The sequence below is a fragment of the Podarcis bocagei genome (genome assembly GCF_964188305.1).
Source record: "Podarcis bocagei genome assembly, chromosome: 17".
NCBI classification, from domain to species: Eukaryota; Metazoa; Chordata; class Lepidosauria; order Squamata; family Lacertidae; genus Podarcis; species Podarcis bocagei.
Genome location: NC_138143.1, coordinates 136,637 through 154,146, shown reverse-complemented (window position 1 = coordinate 154,146; position 17,510 = coordinate 136,637).

The window sequence follows — 17,510 nt, the reverse complement described above, 5'->3', positions numbered from 1 at the left end:
GGAGTAGAATACCTTCTCGCCAGAGAGGGCACCCCAGCCAGTGCCAACAGCTGGGTGCCGGGATACGCTTTGGACGAACCGCTACTTAAAGATGAGTTTCATGCCCTCTTTCCACACAGGCCCATGACAGCTGAGTTTAGACGACTGGCTTTTCACACCCACGCTTTCAGACAGCACGTTCCAGGGGTTCGACTCGGACGAGGAACCCACACTGAACACACGTTCCCTGGAGGGGTCACCCTCGGGATCTGCCTCAGAACCCTCGTATTGGTGGGATGATCGACCAGAGGAGCAGTGGCGCAGGAAGTGGCTGGAGGGGCCCGGGCGAGCAACGCCCCCAGGAGGGACCGATGAAGAGACGGACATGGACGTGTTCGGGGAGGACCTTGGGTTCGAGAACGGCGGCACAGAGATGGAAGAGGAGGCGACCGTCGGCGACGAGCGCAGGGAGGAAGAACCGGAAGTCTTCAGTTGGATGCCAGCCACGGGAAGCGAACTGTATCCGGCATTCGGCCCCATGACAATGGAGCAACCAGCACCCACACCTGAAGGAGGGGAGGGGGGAAGGGGGGGTTTCGAGGGGGGGATGGATGTCAGGGGTTCAGGAGCAGATGCGAGGGCAAGGGAGGAAACAGAGAGCGAGGGGGAGGAGTCCGAAGGAAAGATGAGCGATGACGACGACCCGAGATCTCCGAGTCTTTCCAGTGAATCGGAGGATTCACAGAAAGGAGCGCCAGTGGCCAGAGCAAGGGGGGAGATTAAGGGGACACCCCAGGAAAAAGGGACAAAAGGGGGCTCAGAGAGCAGCAGTTGGAAATCGGGGCCAACGTCCCCAACAGAGCGCAGTGAGGAGGAAGGGCGCCAGGTATCGGGATCCGGCGGCTCGCCGCAGGGGGGAGGGCATGAGTCAGGAGTGGCCACACCTCCATCGGGGAGCGAAGGAACGGTCAAGCGGAAAGTGAGAGGTTGGGCGCGCGCGCCAAGTTCAAATGCACAGGAAGGCGGCAGAGTAAGCAGCCCGGAAAGGGAGCCAGGTCCTAAAGCCCGCCGCAAGGAGACAGAAGGGTCCGGGGGGTCAGCGTCAGAAGAGTCCAGGAAGGAAGAGACCACGGGGGGCAGAGGGACCCAGAGAAGGAGGGGAAGGCGGAAAAGGTGGAGTAAGGCGAGGTTATTAAGTTGGTGTACAGGAGGCGGGGACTCAGACGGAGCTTCGCCGGTCTAGCTGATAAGACGTAGGGCTGCATGCGGCTGTTTGAAATTGGAAACTGTAACTCAATAAAGACTTTTATAAAGTGAACGCTGGCTAGCGTGATCCTCTGTGAGCTAGGATCTGGAAGCAGCCCTGAGAACCATCTTTTCGCTTCCATATGCGTAGAAAGAAGACGAATAAGCTTTGATTGGGCTTTTTTCAATTCGCATGGTGTTATTTGGGTGTGCGCCAGAATCACTCCAAAACCAAAGCAAAAAGGTGTTTTGGGTTCCTTCTACATAAAAAGAAGACGATAAAGCTGTGATTGGGCTTATTTCAAATCGGTGTTTTTGGGGTTAGAATGCACATTGACCCAAAAATCGCAGAGTGACATGTTTGTTATCAGCCCAAATCAAGCAAAGTTGTCTTGGTTCCATCCAAATAGAAAAAAGATGATTAAGCTTCCAATAAGCTCTTTCGGTGTTCATTCACCCACAAATAGCAAAGCAGTGTAATAAGCTCAAACAGGTTGTTTTGGCTTCAAAGTACATAGAAAGAATTTATCTTGGATTGCACTTACTTCATGTCGTGTTCTTTGCTGTTAATGCACATTTACACAGAAATCGCAAAGTGTGTGCAATGAGACCAAAATAACACAACACCATCTTTTCGCTTCCATATGCGTAGAAAGAAGACTGTCAGGGGTTCAGGAGCAGAGGCACAGGAAAGGGAGGAAACAGAGAGCGAGGGGGAGGAATCCGAAGGAAATATGAACGAGGACAGCGGCCCGAGATCTCTGAGTCTTTCCAGTGAATCGGAAGATTCACAGAAAGGGGCGCCAGTGGTCAGAGCAAGGGGGGCGCCTAGGGGGACACCCCAGGAAGAAGGGACCAGAGGGGACTCAGAGAGCAGCAGTTGGAAATCGGGACCAGCTTCCCCGCCAGAGCGCAGTAGGGGGGAGGGGTCCCAGGTCTCGGGATCTGGCGGCTCGCCGCAAGCGGGAGGGCATGAGTCAGGAGTGGCCACACCTCCATCGGGGAGCGAGGAAACGGTCAAGAGGAAGGTTGAAGGCTGGGCGCGCTCCAAGTTCAAATGCACAGGAAGGCGGCACAGTAAGCAGCCCGGATAGGGAGCCAGGTCCTAAAGCCCGCCGCAAGGAGGGAGAAGAGTCCGGGGGGGTCCGCGTCAGAAGAGTCCAGGAAGGAAGAGACCACGGGGCGTAGAGGGACCCAGAGGAGGAAGGAAAGAAGGAAGAGGTGGAGTAAGACTAGAGTATTAAGTTGGTGTACAGGAGGCGGAGACTCAGACGGAGCTTCGCCGGTCTAGCTTCTAAGACGTAGAGCTGCGCGCTGCGGCTTGAAAATGGAAACTGTAACTCAATAAAGACTTTTGTACAGTACTGCCGGCTAGCGTGGTCCTCTGTGAGCTGGGACCTGGAAGCGGCTCTGACAGGAAGCTCCGTCTCCCTTTTGCACCAAAAGCCTCGCAGCGTGAGTGGGCGCAGCGAGGGGTGAAGATTGGTGCTTCGCGAGCTCACGAAAGTCGGACGAGATGAATACTGAACAGCAGATAGCAGCCCTGCAAAATGCAGTGACACAACTAAACGCCGAGATACTCGCATCCAGGAAGAGGGAGGAGGAAGCAGCTGCCGCCTACAAGGATCTCCAAGTCAGGTTGGAAGTGCTTACAAAGCAGGGGCAACCGGGACCCAAATCGGAGGGAATTGGGCTGGGGAGAAGAGGAGGCAGCCTTGTATCTCATTTCGATGGGAATTTACAGCAGTACCCCAACTTCCGAGCAGATGTGCAGTTTGCTCTGCAACTGCTGGACAAAGACTTTAGAGATGAGCAAGAGAAGGTGGGGTTTATTTTATCCCATTTGCATGGAGATGCTAAAGCGTGGCTGCGCAATCTGTGGAGAGATAATTATCCGGCGCTCCGAAGTGCGGATGTGTCAGGGGTTCAGGAGCAGAGGCAAGGGCAAGGGAGGAAACAGAGAGCGAGGGGGAGGAGGCAGAAGAAAAGATGAGTGATGACGACGACCCGAGATCTCCGAGTCTTTCCAGTGAATCAGAAGATTCACAGAAAGGAGCACCAGTGGCCAGGGCAAGGGGGGAGCCTAGGGGGACACCCCAGGAAGATAGAGCCAGAGGGGACTCAGAGGAGAGCAGTTGGAAATCGGGACCAGCGTCACAGCCAGAGAGCAGGGAAGAGGAAGAGCGCCAGAGATCAAGCGCTGGCAGCTCGCAACAGGGGGGAGGGCACGAGTCAGGAGTGGCCACACCTCCATCGGGGAGCGAAGAAACGGTCAGACGGAAAGTGGAAGGTTGGGCGCGCGCGCCAAGTTCAAATGCACAGGAAAGTGACGCAGTAGGCAGCCAGGAAAGGGAGCCAGGTCCTAAAGCCCGGCGCAAGGAGACAGGGAGTTCCGGGGGGTCGGCGTCAGAAGAATCCCGGAAGGAAGAGACCCCGGGGGGCAGAGGGACCCAGAGGAGAGCAGTCAGGCGGAAAAGGTGGAGCAGGGCTAGGATATTAAGTTGGTGCACAAGGGGCGGAGACTCAGACGGAGCTTCGCCGATCTAGCCATTAGACGTAGAGTTGCACGCAGCAGCTTGAGAATGGAAACTGTAACTCAATAAAGACTTTTACTTAATGACCGCTGGCTAGCGTGATCCTCTGTGAGCTAGGATCTTGAAGCAGCTCTGACAGTAAGCTCCGTCCCCTTATTGTGGGCATCTACAGCCTCGAGGAGAGGAGAGAAGCAGGTGCCTGCTAGCTAGCTCACGAACGGCAGACAACATGACGGCTGAGCAGCAGATAGAGGAACTCAGAAAAGCAGTGTCACAACTGAATGCCGAGGCTCTCGCATCCAGGAAGAGAGAGGAGGAGGCAGCTGCCGCCTGCAGGGATCTCCAGGTCAGGTTGGACATGCTTACGAAGCAAGGGCAACTGACACCCAAACAGGAGGGAATTGGGTTGGCGAGACGAACAGGCAGTCTGGTCTCTCACTTCGATGGGAACCTGCAGCAGTACCCCAACTTTAGAGCAGATGTAATGTGCGCACTGGAACTGCTGAAAAAAGACTTTAGAGATGAGCAAGAGAAAGTGGGGTTCATCATGTCCCATTTGCATGGGGAAGCTAAAGCATGGCTGCGCAATTTGTGGAGGGATAAGGATCCGGCGCTCCAAAATGCGGATGCCTTTATTAAAGCGATGGATGGGTGTTTTTTATCAAGCATTGACGTGGATCTTGCTCGGCAGCAGATACATGGACTGAAACAAGGGAGGGCCAGCGTAAGGCAGTATCATGCCCGCTTTTTCGCTTTGGTCAGTGCTCTGGAATGGGACAGGGATTCGGCTCCTGTAAGAGACCTGTTTTGGGAGGGATTGCACGGCTCTGTTAAAGATGAAATTGCCAGGGGGGAGAGACCCCGGACCACGCAGGAGATCGTTCAGAGGGCGCTAGCCGTGGGGGTGCGGCTGGAAGAACGTCCGTGGAGCAGGGACGAAGGGCGTGGAGGGCGCGAACCAGCCAGGGGCTCCTCCTTCCTTCCCAAAGAAGCAGCGCGTGCGCAATCCACGCCTCCGCCAGGAGGAGGGGTGGAACCTATGGAGGTTGGAAGTGCAAGGGCTCAGTCAGCAGCCAGAGCCCTAGCACCGACAACAGTGAAAGCGAAGCCTCCTAGAGGGAACAGGAAGTGTTACATCTGCGAGGATCCAGGGCATATGGCGAAAGAGTGTCCCCGGAGGCTCCACAAGCACACTGCAGCCTCAGCAATGGTAACTGCAGCAACGCAACAAGGAGGACCACAGCAGGGAAACGACGCAGTCTGGCTGGAGGAAGAGGCACTGGGGCCCAGCCAGACGTGTTAGTGACGCAGTCCCCAGAGATTTTACAGCCCGTGAACCCCCTCCCGCCCAAACCAGTAGTGAGGCTCACCGCATCGCTCCAGCTGCCCAATGGAATCACCATGGACGTGCCGCTCACCATTGACTCGGGAAGCAATGCGGACTTTATAGGGCAGGACTTTGTAGACCGGCACGCTATACAGTTGCTGCCGGCCACGCTGCCCCTGCAGGTGGTCACGGTGGATGGCAGAGAGCTGCTAGGGGGGCAAGTGGTGAAGCAGACGCCACCAATGGTGATGCGCCTTGGGAATCACAGGGAAATCATCAGCTTCAACGTCACTCAACGATCGGACACGCCCATTGTATTGGGCATGAGTTGGCTGGACAAGCACAGCCCAACGCTGGCTTGGTACCAGAGGCAGCTGACCTTCGGCTCTTCCTTTTGTGCTGAACACTGCATCGTGCCCCGGCAGGAAGGAGAGGAAGAGGAGTCACAGCTGCTGCTAGGCACGCTGCAAGCGATTCCCCACAAGTACGCAGAATTTTTGGAGGTTTTCTGCGAGAAGGAGGCAGACAGGCTACCCCCCCACAGACCATATGACTGCAAAATTGACCTGCTGCCGGGGGCGGCGCTGCCCAAAGGGAAGCTGTATTCCATGTCTGAGGACGAACTGCAGGAACTCAAAGAGTTCATAGATCATAATTTGGAGCGCGGTTTCATCCGGGAGTCCAAGGCAGCGGGGGGCAGTCCGGTATTCTTTGTTAAGAAGCGGGACACGCCCCAAAAAAGACTTGTGGTGGACTATCGCATCTTAAACAGTGTGACCAAGCCATCGGACTTCCCCATGCCCCGAATCGACGACCTCCTCGCAAAGGTACGGAAGGGCAGCGTGTTCACCAAGTTAGACCTGCGAGGGGCGTACAACCTCATTCGCATGCGGGAAGGAGATGAGTGGAAGACAGCCATGTTCACGCCTCTGGGCACCTACGAATATAGAGTTATGCCTTTTGGATTGCAAAATGGCTCCCACGTTTTTCAAGCGTTCATGCATCACGTGTTGGCGGGGCTCCTCTACAAGACGTGCGTCTGTTTCTTAGATGACATCCTGATCTTTTCGGAATCGCAGCAGGAGCATGACAGACACGTCAAAGAAGTGCTAAGCAGGCTACAGCAGCATAGGCTCTACGCCAAGCTGGAGAAGTGCCAATTCGACGTGACGGAGGTGGATTTTCTGGGCTACAAGTTGTCTGACAAGGGGCTCGCCATGGACAGCGCCAAGGTTCGAGCGGTGTTGGACTGGAAGAGCCCACGCAACCGGAAGGAGGTCCAACGGTTTGTCGGCTTCGCGAACTTCTATCGCAAGTTTATCAAAGGCTTCGCTATGCAGACAGCGGCCATCACGGACACGCTTAGCTCCAAGAAAAAGAAGTTCATCTGGACAGAGCAGGCGGAGCAGTCCTTTCAGGCACTCAAGCGTCTCTTCGCGTCGGAAGAGCAGCTGCTGCATGTCGACCCCAGCAGGCCGATGAGGGTGGAGACAGACGCCTCGGACAGAGCCGTGGGAGCAGTCCTGCTGCAGAAAGACCCGCAGGGGGTTTGGCGGCCGGGAGCGTTTTACTCCAGGAAGCTCAGCAAGTCCGAACAGAACTACACCATCTGGGACAGGGAGTTGCTGGCCATTCATGCAGCATTCAAAGCATGGAGGCACTTCCTGATCGGCGCCAAGCACACGGTGCAGGTCTGCACGGACCACAAGAATCTGGAGCACTGGCGCACGGCACAGTTCCTGAACCAAAGGCAGATACGTTGGGCTGAGTTCTTTGCGAACTTCAACTTCCGAATAGAGTATGTCCCGGGGGACACCAACATCATGGCGGACGCTCTCTCTCGTAAGCCACAATATCTGGAGGACGCCAAGCCAGCGGCCGCCATGCACATCTTCGCACCAACAGTGTGGGCGTGCGCTGCGGCAACAGTGGACCTGGAGGCGGTGCGACGAGCGTTGCAGGATGACTCCTTCGCGCAAGCAAAGATGGCAGAGGTGCACAGGGGCACGGCAGCGACCGACGAGTTCCAGCTGAGAGATGGATTGCTCATTCGTAAAGGGGCCATCTACGTGCCGGGAGACGAACTTCGCGCCAAGGTACTGCAGCAAGCTGCACGACGCGCCCACTGCCGGGCACTTTGGCAAGGAGAAGACGGTGGAATTAGTCGCCAGGGACTTCTGGTGGCCCGGAATGAGAGGGGAGGTCGCGGACTACGTGGCGAGGTGTGACACCTGCCAGAGGGCCAAACCGGTGCACAAACCGCCGGCCGGACTGTTGGAACTGCTGCAAACTCCGGTCGAACCATGGGAGAGAGTGGCCCTGGACTTTGTCACGGATCTGCCCAGCTCGAGGGGCAAGACGGCCGTGCTGGTGGTGGTGGACTTGTTCTCCAAGATGGCACATTTCATTCCGTGTGCCAAGGTGGCCACGGCGGAGCAAACCGCCAAACTGTTCATAGACCACATGTTCAAGGTTCACGGTCTGCCACGGTCTATTCTGTCCGACCGGGGGCGACAGTTCATCTCGAATTTCTGGCAGAAGCTGATGGGCTTCCTGAACGTCAAGATCAACCTGGCGTCGGCGAGACACCCGCAGACCAACGGGCAGGCGGAGCGGGTCAATGCCATCATGCAGCAGTACCTGAGATGTTATGCGAATCAACAGCCTGCGACGTGGGTGGATTACCTGCCGCTCGCCGAGTTTGCCTACAACAACACGAAGCACGTGTCCACGGGGGTCACGCCGTTCTTCGCCAACAACGGGAGGCACCCCAGAACCTTCCCGGGACTGGAAAGGATGGGGGAGGGGGAGCCGCAGACAGCAGATGCGTTCGCGTCGGAGTTGCAGGAGGTCCACGATCAGCTGCGGCGGCACCTGGAGCTGGCCAAACATGCATACAAGGTGCAAGCGGACAAACACAGAAGGGTTGGCGAAGAGATCCATGTGGGAGACTGGGTCTGGTTAGCAGCCCACGCAGTGCCGGCCAGGTCGTTGGCCAAGAAGAAGCTGGGGCATAAGCAACTGGGGCCCTACCAAGTCGAAGAGCAGGTCAACCCGGTGGCTTTCAGGCTGGCGCTTCCGGAGGGTTCCAGAATGCATCCGGTGTTCCACAGATCGGTGCTCACTCCCTACAAGGCACCGCACAGGTTTCAGGAACCCGGAACGGCACCGAGTCCGCTCAGAGAAGGAACCGGGCACGCGGGAGTGGCACAGGAGGAACGCATCAACGAAGTCACGGAGATTTTGGACTCCAGATGGGGGGAAGAAGGGGTAGAATACCTTCTCGCCAAGGAGGGCACCCCGGCCAGTGCGAATAGCTGGTTGCCGGGCTACGCCTTGGACGAACCTCTGCTCAAAGACGAGTTTCATGCCCTCTTCCCACATAGACCAATGCCAGCAGACTTTTTCGACGACTGGCTTTTCACGCCCACGCTTTCTGCCAGCACGTTCCGGGGGTTCGACTCGGACGAGGACCCGATACGAGACGCCCGTTCCCCGGAGGGGTCACCCTCGGGATCTGCCTCAGAACCCTCGTATTGGTGGGACGATAGACCAGAGGAGCAGTGGCATAGGAAGTGGCAGGAAGGTCCAGGACGAGCAACGCCGCCAGGAGGAAGTGAGGGAGAGACGGACATGGACGTTTTCGGGGACGACCCTGGTTTCGAGCACGGCGGCACAGAGATGGAAGCGGAGGTGACCGTCGTCGACGAGAGCAGGGAGGAAGAACCGGGAGACTTCAGATGGAGGCCTGCCACGGGAAGCGAACTGTATCCGCCGTTCGTCCCTCTGACACAGCAGCACCCAGTTCCCGCACCGGAAGGAGGGGAGGGGGGAAGGGGGGGTTTCGAGGGGGGGATGGATGTCAGGGGTTCAGGAGCAGAGGCAAGGGCAAGGGAGGAAACAGAGAGCGAGGGGGAGGAGGCAGAAGAAAAGATGAGTGATGACGACGACCCGAGATCTCCGAGTCTTTCCAGTGAATCAGAAGATTCACAGAAAGGAGCACCAGTGGCCAGGGCAAGGGGGGAGCCTAGGGGGACACCCCAGGACGATAGAGCCAGAGGGGACTCAGAGGAGAGCAGTTGGAAATCGGGACCAGCGTCACAGCCAGAGAGCAGGGAAGAGGAAGAGCGCCAGAGATCAAGCGCTGGCAGCTCGCAACAGGGGGGAGGGCACGAGTCAGGAGTGGCCACACCTCCATCGGGGAGCGAAGAAACGGTCAGACGGAAAGTGGAAGGTTGGGCGCGCGCGCCAAGTTCAAATGCACAGGAAAGTGACGCAGTAGGCAGCCAGGAAAGGGAGCCAGGTCCTAAAGCCCGGCGCAAGGAGACAGGGAGTTCCGGGGGGTCGGCGTCAGAAGAATCCCGGAAGGAAGAGACCCCGGGGGGCAGAGGGACCCAGAGGAGAACAGTCAGGCGGAAAAGGTGGAGCAGGGCTAGGATATTAAGTTGGTGCACAAGGGGCGGAGACTCAGACGGAGCTTCGCCGATCTAGCCATTAGACGTAGAGTTGCACGCAGCAGCTTGAGAATGGAAACTGTAACTCAATAAAGACTTTTACTTAATGACCGCTGGCTAGCGTGATCCTCTGTGAGCTAGGATCTTGAAGCAGCTCTGACAGGATGCCTTCATTAAAGCGATGGATTCGTGTTTTTTATCAAATATAGACGTTGATATCGCAAGAAAAGAGATACATGGGCTGAAACAAGGGAGGGCCAGTGTGAGGCAGTATCATTCCCGCTTTTTTGCACTGGTCAGTGCCCTGGAATGGGACAAAGATTCAGCTCCAGTCAGAGACCTTTTCTGGGAAGGATTGAACAGTGCGGTAAAAGACGAAATTGCGAGGGGGGAGAGACCCCGGAGCACTCAGGAGATCGTTCAGAGGGCGCTGACGATTGGGGTGCGTCTAGAAGAACGTCCATGGAGCAGAGACGAAGGGCGTGGAGGACGCGAGTCGGCAAGAGCGCCTTCCTTCTTTCCCAGGGATGCAGCGCGTGCGCACTCCACGCCTCCGCCAGGAGGGGGAGGGGAACCTATGGAGGTTGGAGGTGCCAGGGCTCATTCAGCAACCAGAGCCCTAGCACCGGCAGCAGTCAAAGCGAAGCCTCCTAGAGGGAACAGGAAGTGCTACCTCTGTGACAGTCCTCAGCACATGGCGAAAGAGTGTCCCCAGAGGCTCCACAAGCACACTGCAGCCTCCGCGACGGTAACAGAAGCAACTCAGCAGAGAGGGAGAGACGGACATGGGCGTGTTCGGGGAGGACCTTGGGTTCGAGCACGGCGGCACAGAGATGGAAGCAGAGGAGATGAACATCGGCGAGTGCAAAGAGGAAGAGCCGGACTTATCCAGTTGGATATATGCCACGGGAAACGAACTGTATCCGGCACTCACCCCCATAACAACGGAGCACCCAGCACCCACACCTGAAGGAGGGGAGGGGGGAAGGGGGGCTTCGAGGGGGGATGGATGTCAGGGGTTCAGTGGCAAGGGGGGCGCCTAGGGGGACACCCCAGGAAGAAGGGACCAGAGGGGACTCAGAGAGCAGCAGTTGGAAATCGGGACCAGCTTCCCCGCCAGAGCGCAGTAGGGGGGAGGGGTCCCAGGTCTCGGGATCTGGCGGCTCGCCGTGGTCCTCTGTGAGCTGGGACCTGGAAGCGGCTCTGACAAAGACGAATAAGCTTTGATTGGGCTTTTTTCAATTCGCATGGTGTTATTTGGGTGTGCGCCAGAATCACACCAAAACCAAAGCAAAAAGGTGTTTTGGGTTCCATCTAAGGAAAAGGAAGATAATAAAGCTCTGATCGGGCTCATTTCAAGTTGGTGTTTTTGGGGTTAGAATGCACATTCAACCAAAAATCGCAGACATGTTTGTTACCAGCCCAAATACAGCATTAGTAAACATATGATAACATCTCAACAGAAAAAGGACGAATAAGCTTCGATTGCCCTTTCGGTGTTCATTCACCCACAAATAGCAAAGCAAAGTGTACTAATCCTAAACAAAGCCAATCAGGTTGTTTTGGTTTCCAACTACATAGAAAGAAGAATCTTGGATTGCGCTTATTTCAAATTGTGTTTTTTGGTGTTTATGCACATTGACGCAGAAATCGCAAAGTGTGTGCAATGAGACCAAAATAACACAACAACATATTTTCGCTTCTATATGCGTAGAAAGAAGCTTTGATTGGACTTTTTTCAATTCGCATGGTGTTATTTGGATGTGCGCCAGAATCACACCAAAACCAAAGCAAAAAGGTGTTTTGGGTTCCATCTACATAAAAAGAAGATAATAAAGCTGTGATTGGGCTTATTTCAAATTGGTGTTTTTGGGGTTAGAATGTACATTCAACCAAAAATCACAGTGTGACATGTTTGGTACCAGCGCAAATCAAGCATAGGTGTTTTGGTTCCATCACAATAGGCAAAGGACGAATAAGCTTCGAATGCTCTTTCGGTGTTCATTCACCCACAAATAGCAAAGCGGTGTAATAAGCCTAAACAAAGCCAAACAGGTTGTTTTGGTTTCAAAGTACATAGAAAGAATAATCTTGGATTGCACATACTTCATGTCGTGTTCTTTGCTGTTAATGCACATTGACAAAGAAATCGCAAAGTGTGTGCAATGAGACCAAAATAACACAACACCATCTTTTCGCTTCCATATGCGTAGAAAGAAGACGAATAAGCTTTGATTGGGCTTTTTTCAATTCGCATGGTGTTATTTGGGTGTGCGCCAGAATCACACCAAAACCAAAGCAAAAAGGTGTTTTGGGTTCCATCTACGTAAAAGTAAGATAATAAAGCTCTGATTGGGCTTATTTCAAGTTGGTGTTTTTGGGGTTAGAATGCACATTCAACCAAAAATTGCAGACATGTTTGTCACCAGCCCAAATCAAGCATAAGTAAACATATTGTCAGGGCTGCCTCAGGTCTCAGCTCACCAAAGACCAACGCCAAGTTCTTCTTATATACAAGGATGTTTATTTCAGTTCATAGTAAGTTCCGCAAGCGAGGCGTGCAGCCCCCACGTCTGTTAACCTTAGACGGTAGAAGTCCCCTCTGAATCAGTCCCTCCCCTACACCAGTTTAAGAGGCTTACGCTGCTCCACCTCTTTCTCTCTTTCCTTTTCCGCAGGGTCCTTCTGCCCGCTGGGGTTCCGCTCCTCCTGGATTCCCCTGACGCAGAATCCTCAGACTGCTCTTCCCCCCTCCTGCGTGCTTTGGGACCTGGCTCCTCCTCCGGGCTCCCTGTACTTCCGCGCGCCTCCACATTTGAACTTGGCGCGCGCGCCCAACCTCTAACCTTCCTTTTGACAGTTATGCTACTCCCCTCACTGCCCTCCTCCCCTTCTGGGAGAATGGCTTGCTCTGGCCCCTCCTCCTTCTCTGCTGCCGGAGCTGTTTCCCCTGACACACTGGAACCTCCCCCCCTTCGCTGCGCTCTTGAGGGGAAGCTGGCCCTGATTCCCAGCTGCCACTTTGGGGTCCCCTGCTGGCCCCCCGCTCCTGACACTTTCCCCCTGGGGCTCCCCTTGCCCTGACCGCAGGGGCCCCTTTCTGGGAATCCTCTCATTCGCTGGAGAGACTCATGGAATCCCTTGCGTCATTGTCATCCTCTTCCTCGCTGTCCTGGGATTCCTCTCCATCGCTCTCCATCTCCTGCCTTCCCTGTGCCTCTGTCCCTGTACCCCTGACATCCATCCCCCCCTCGAAGCCCCCCTTCCCCCCTCCCGCTGCTCGGGTGCAGGTTCCGGGAGCTCCGCAGTTGCTGGGGTAGATGTTGGATACAGTTCGTCGACGTCGATCTCCTCTGCTTCCAGTTCCGTGTATGTGTGCTCGAAACCGAGGTCCTCTCCCAACACATCCATGTCCTCCCCTCCCCCTGTTACTTCGGATGGTGCTGTTTGCCAAGGCCCTCTCAGCCATCTCCTGCGCCACTCCTCCTCCGGTTGGTCGTCCCACCAGTAAGAGCGATCCGTGTCCACCCCCGAGCACGATCCCCTTGGAGGGCTCGATTCTGGCGTGGTCTCCTCTGCGGAGGAGAACCCCCGGAAAGTGCTGCCTGAAAGTGTGGGCGTAAAAAGCCAGTCGTCGAAATACTCCGCTGGCATGGGCCTGTGTGGGAAGAGTGCATGGAACTCGTCCTTAAGAAAAGGTTCCTCCAGAGCATAGTCCGGCACCCAACTATTGGCACTGGCCGGGGTACCCTCTCTGGCGAGGAGGTATTCCACTCCCTCCTCCCCCCATCTCGAGTCCAGAATTTCCGTGACCTCGTTGAGTGTTGCGGCCTTCGGTGACTCCCCCCCCCCTTGGTGACTCCCTGCGTGGGTCTGGTGCCGTCCCTGGCTCCTGAAACCTGTGTGGGGCTTTGTAGGGCGTAAGCACCGACCTATGAAAGACCGGGTGCATTCTGGAACCTTCTGGGAGGGTCAACCGAAAAGCTACGGGATTGATTTTGGCCTCAACTAGGTACGGCCCCAGCTGTTTGTGTCCTAGCTTCTTCTTAGCTAATGACTTAGCCGGCACCGCCTGGGCTGCTAACCATACCCAGTCCCCCACCTGTATGTCTTCTCCTGGCCTCCTGTTCCTGTCTGCCTGCACTTTGTAGGTGTGTTTAGCTAGCTCTAAGTGCCGTCGGAGTTCCTCGTGGATTTCCTGCAATTCTGCCGCCAAATGCTCAGCTCCCTGCGTCTCTCCCTGCGCCGTCGTCTCCAATCCCGGAAAGGTTCTGGGATGCCACCCATTGTTGTCGAAGAACGGTGTCATCCCCGTGGACGCGTGCTTCGTATTGTTGTAGGCAAACTCAGCCATCGGTAAGTAGTCCACCCAAGTTGGAGGCTTCTGATTGGCGTAACATCGCAGGTACTGCTGCATGATGGCGTTGACCCTCTCCGCTTGGCCGTTGGTCTGCGGGTGCCTCGCCGACGCTAAGTTGATCTTGACGTTCAGGATACCCAGGAGCTTCTGCCAGAAACTGGAAATGAACTGGCGACCGCGGTCGGACAGGATGGACCGTGGCAAGCCGTGCACTCTGAACACGTGGTCTATGAACAGCTTGGCGGTCTGCTCCGCTGTCACCACCTTCGTGCAAGGAATGAAATGCGCCATCTTGGTGAACAGGTCTACAACCACAAGCACCGCCGTCTTGCCTCGCGAACTGGGCAGATCAGTTACAAAGTCCAGCGCCACCCTCTCCCACGGTTGTAGTGGCGTCTCCAACGGTTCCAGCAGTCCCGCTGGCTTCTTGTGCACTGGCTTGGACCTCTGGCAAGTGTCACACCTGGCGACGTAATCCACGACCTCTCCTCGCATCTGGGGCCACCAAAAGTCTCTGGCTACTAATTCCGTCGTCTTTTCCTTGCCGAAGTGACCCGCGCTGGGTGCGTCGTGCAACTGCTGCAGGACCTTCGCACGGAGATCGTCCCCCGGAACATAGAGAGCCCCTTTACGGGTTAGCAGGCCGTCGCGTATCTGGAACTCGCCGTCCTTCGCCGTGCCTCTTCGCACCTCCTCCATCTTGGACTGTGCGAACGGATCCGTCTGCAGTGCGCGACGCACCGCCTCCAGGTCCACAGCTGCTGAAGCGCACGCCCACGCCTGCGGTGCGAAAATGTGCTTGGCTGCCACAGGTGCCGCTTCCTCGAGATACTGTGGTTTCCTGGAGAGTGCATCTGCTATGACATTGTTGTCGCCTGGGATGTACTCTATCCTGCAATCGAAATCCGCAAAGAACTCCGCCCAGCGTATGTGCCTCTGGCTCTGGAGCTTCGCCGTGCGCCAATACTCTAGGTTCTTGTGGTCCGTGCGGACCTGCACGGTGTGCTTGGCTCCGATGAGGAAGTGTCTCCACGCCTTGAAAGCTGCGTGGATGGCCAACAACTCCCTGTCCCAGATGGTGTAATTCTGTTCCGACTTGCTGAGCTTCCGGGAGTAGAAAGCGCAGGGCCTCCAGTTCCCCTGCGGGTCTTCCTGTAAGAGGACGGCCCCCACCGCTCTGTCAGATGCGTCAGTCTCAACCCTCATGGGCCTGCCGGGATTCAAGTGAAGCATCTGTTCTTCGGACGCGAAAAGGCTCTTAAGCCTCCTGAAGGACTGCTCCGCCTGGTCTGTCCAGGTGAACTTCTTCTTCTTGGAACTGAGGGTGTCCGTGATAGCTGCCGTCTCCTTGGCGAAGCCCCTGATGAACTTGCGGTAAAAGTTGGTGAAGCCGACGAACCTCTGTACCTCCTTCCGATTTCGCGGGCTCTTCCAGTCCAACACCGCGCGGACCTTGGCGCAGTCCATGGCTAGTCCCTTGTCGGACAGCCTATAGCCCAGGAAATCCACCTCCGTCACGTCGAATTGGCACTTCTCCAGCTTGGCGTAGAGCCTGTGCTCCCGTAGCCTCTGCAGGACTTCCTTAACGTCACTCTCGTGAGCCTCCTGCGATTCCGAGAAGATCAGGATGTCGTCAAGGAAGCATACGCACTTCTTGTAGAGGAGTCCCGCTAGCACGTGGTGCATGAATGCTTGGAAACAGTGGGAGCCATTTTGGAGACCAAACGGCATAACTCTCTATTCATAGGTGCCCAACGGCGTGAACATGGCCATCTTCCACTCATCACCCTCTCGCATGCGTATGAGATTGTATGCTCCGCGCAGATCCAACTTGGTGAAGATCCTCCCCTTCCTCACCGTCGCGAGCAGGTCGTCAATCTTGGGCATGGGAAAGGCCGTGGGCTTTGTCTTCGAATTTATGAACCTATAGTCTACGATCAGTCTTTTTTGGGGCGTGTCTTTCTTCTTCACGAAAAACACTGGACTGCCCCCTACTGCCTTGGATTCCCGGATGAATCCCCGCTGCAGGTTGTGATCTATGAACTCCCTGAGCTCCTGCATCTCATCCTCGGACATGGAATACAGCTTCGCAGTCGGCAGCGTTGTCCCAGGCAAGAGGTCAATTGTGCAGTCGTAGGGCCGGTGAGGTGGCAACTGGTCAGCCTCCTTTTCGCAAAAGACCTCCAAAAACCCCTTGTACTTGAGGGGTACTGCTCGCACCATGCTGAGATGTAGCTGCTGCCCCTCCTCTTGGCCTTCCTCCTCCTGACCGGTCTGGATGCAATGCTGCATGCAGTAGGACGAGCAAAAGGTGAGCTGCCGCTGGTACCACGCCATGGCCGGGCTGTGCCTATCCAGCCAACTCATGCCTAACACTATAGGCGTGTCTGACAGGCGGGTGACGTTAAAACTGATGACTTCGCGATGATTCCCAATCTGCATCATCATGGGCAGCGTCTGCTGTACCACTTGCCCGCCCAGCAACTTCCTGCCATCTACCGTGACGACATTCAGGGGCAGCGTGGCTGGTAGAAGCTGTATGCGATGCTGCTTGACAAACTGCACCCCCACGAAGTCTGCGTTGCTCCCAGAGTCAATTGTAATGGGGACTTCCAGGGTGTATCCATTGGGTAGCCTGAGAGTTGCAGTAAGCTGCACCACTGGCTTGGGTGGTAAAGGATCTGTAGGCTGCAAAAGCGCTGGGGACTGCTCTACTGATTCGCCTGGCGGAACCCCAGCATCTCTGCTTCCAGCCAGGCATTGTCGTTTCCCTGAAACTGCTCTTCGTGGAGCGCTGTTCCTGTTACTGTTGCTAAGGCTGCAGTGTGCTTCTAGAGCCTCTGGGGACACTCTCTGGCCATGTGCTTTGCACTGTCACAGATGTAACACTTCCTGCTCCCTCTAGGAGGCTTCACCTTGGCTGCTCCAGACGCTGGGGCTCCGGCAGCTGCCCGAGCCTTTGCACCACCAAGTTCCATCGGTTCCTCCCCCTCTTTCAGCTGAGGTGAGGGATGCATACGTCCCAAGTCCCGGGGAATAAAAGGAGGCACTCTAGCTGGTGCGCGGACCTGGCGACCCTCCTCACTGTGCCAAGGGCGTTCTTCGTGGCGCACTCCTATTGTGAGCGCTCACTGCACGACGTCTGCTAGGGTTTGAGGTCTGTCCCCCCTAGCCAATTCATCTTTTACAGAGCCAGAGAGCCCCTTCCAGAACAAATCTCTTATTGCCAGGGAGTCTTTCTCCCACCCCAGCACATTTAGCAATGCGAAAAAGCGAGAATGGTACTGACGCACTGTAGCCTTGCCCTGCCATAATCCATGCATCTCCTTGCGTGCCACATCCACATCCACGGTAGATGGAAGCAAGCGTCCATGGCTTTGATAAATTCATCAGAGTCCCTGCGAGCAGGACCATCTTCGCGCCACAAATTGCGCAACCAAGCTCTCGCTTCCCCATGCAAGTGGGACACAATGAAACCCACTTTCTCCTCCTCATCTTTAAAGTCCTTGCGAAGCAAATGCAGCGCATATACGACGTCTGCTCGAAAACTGGGGTACTGCTTCAGGTTCCCATCGAAGTGGGCTACTAAACTGCCCCCCCGTCGGCTCAGT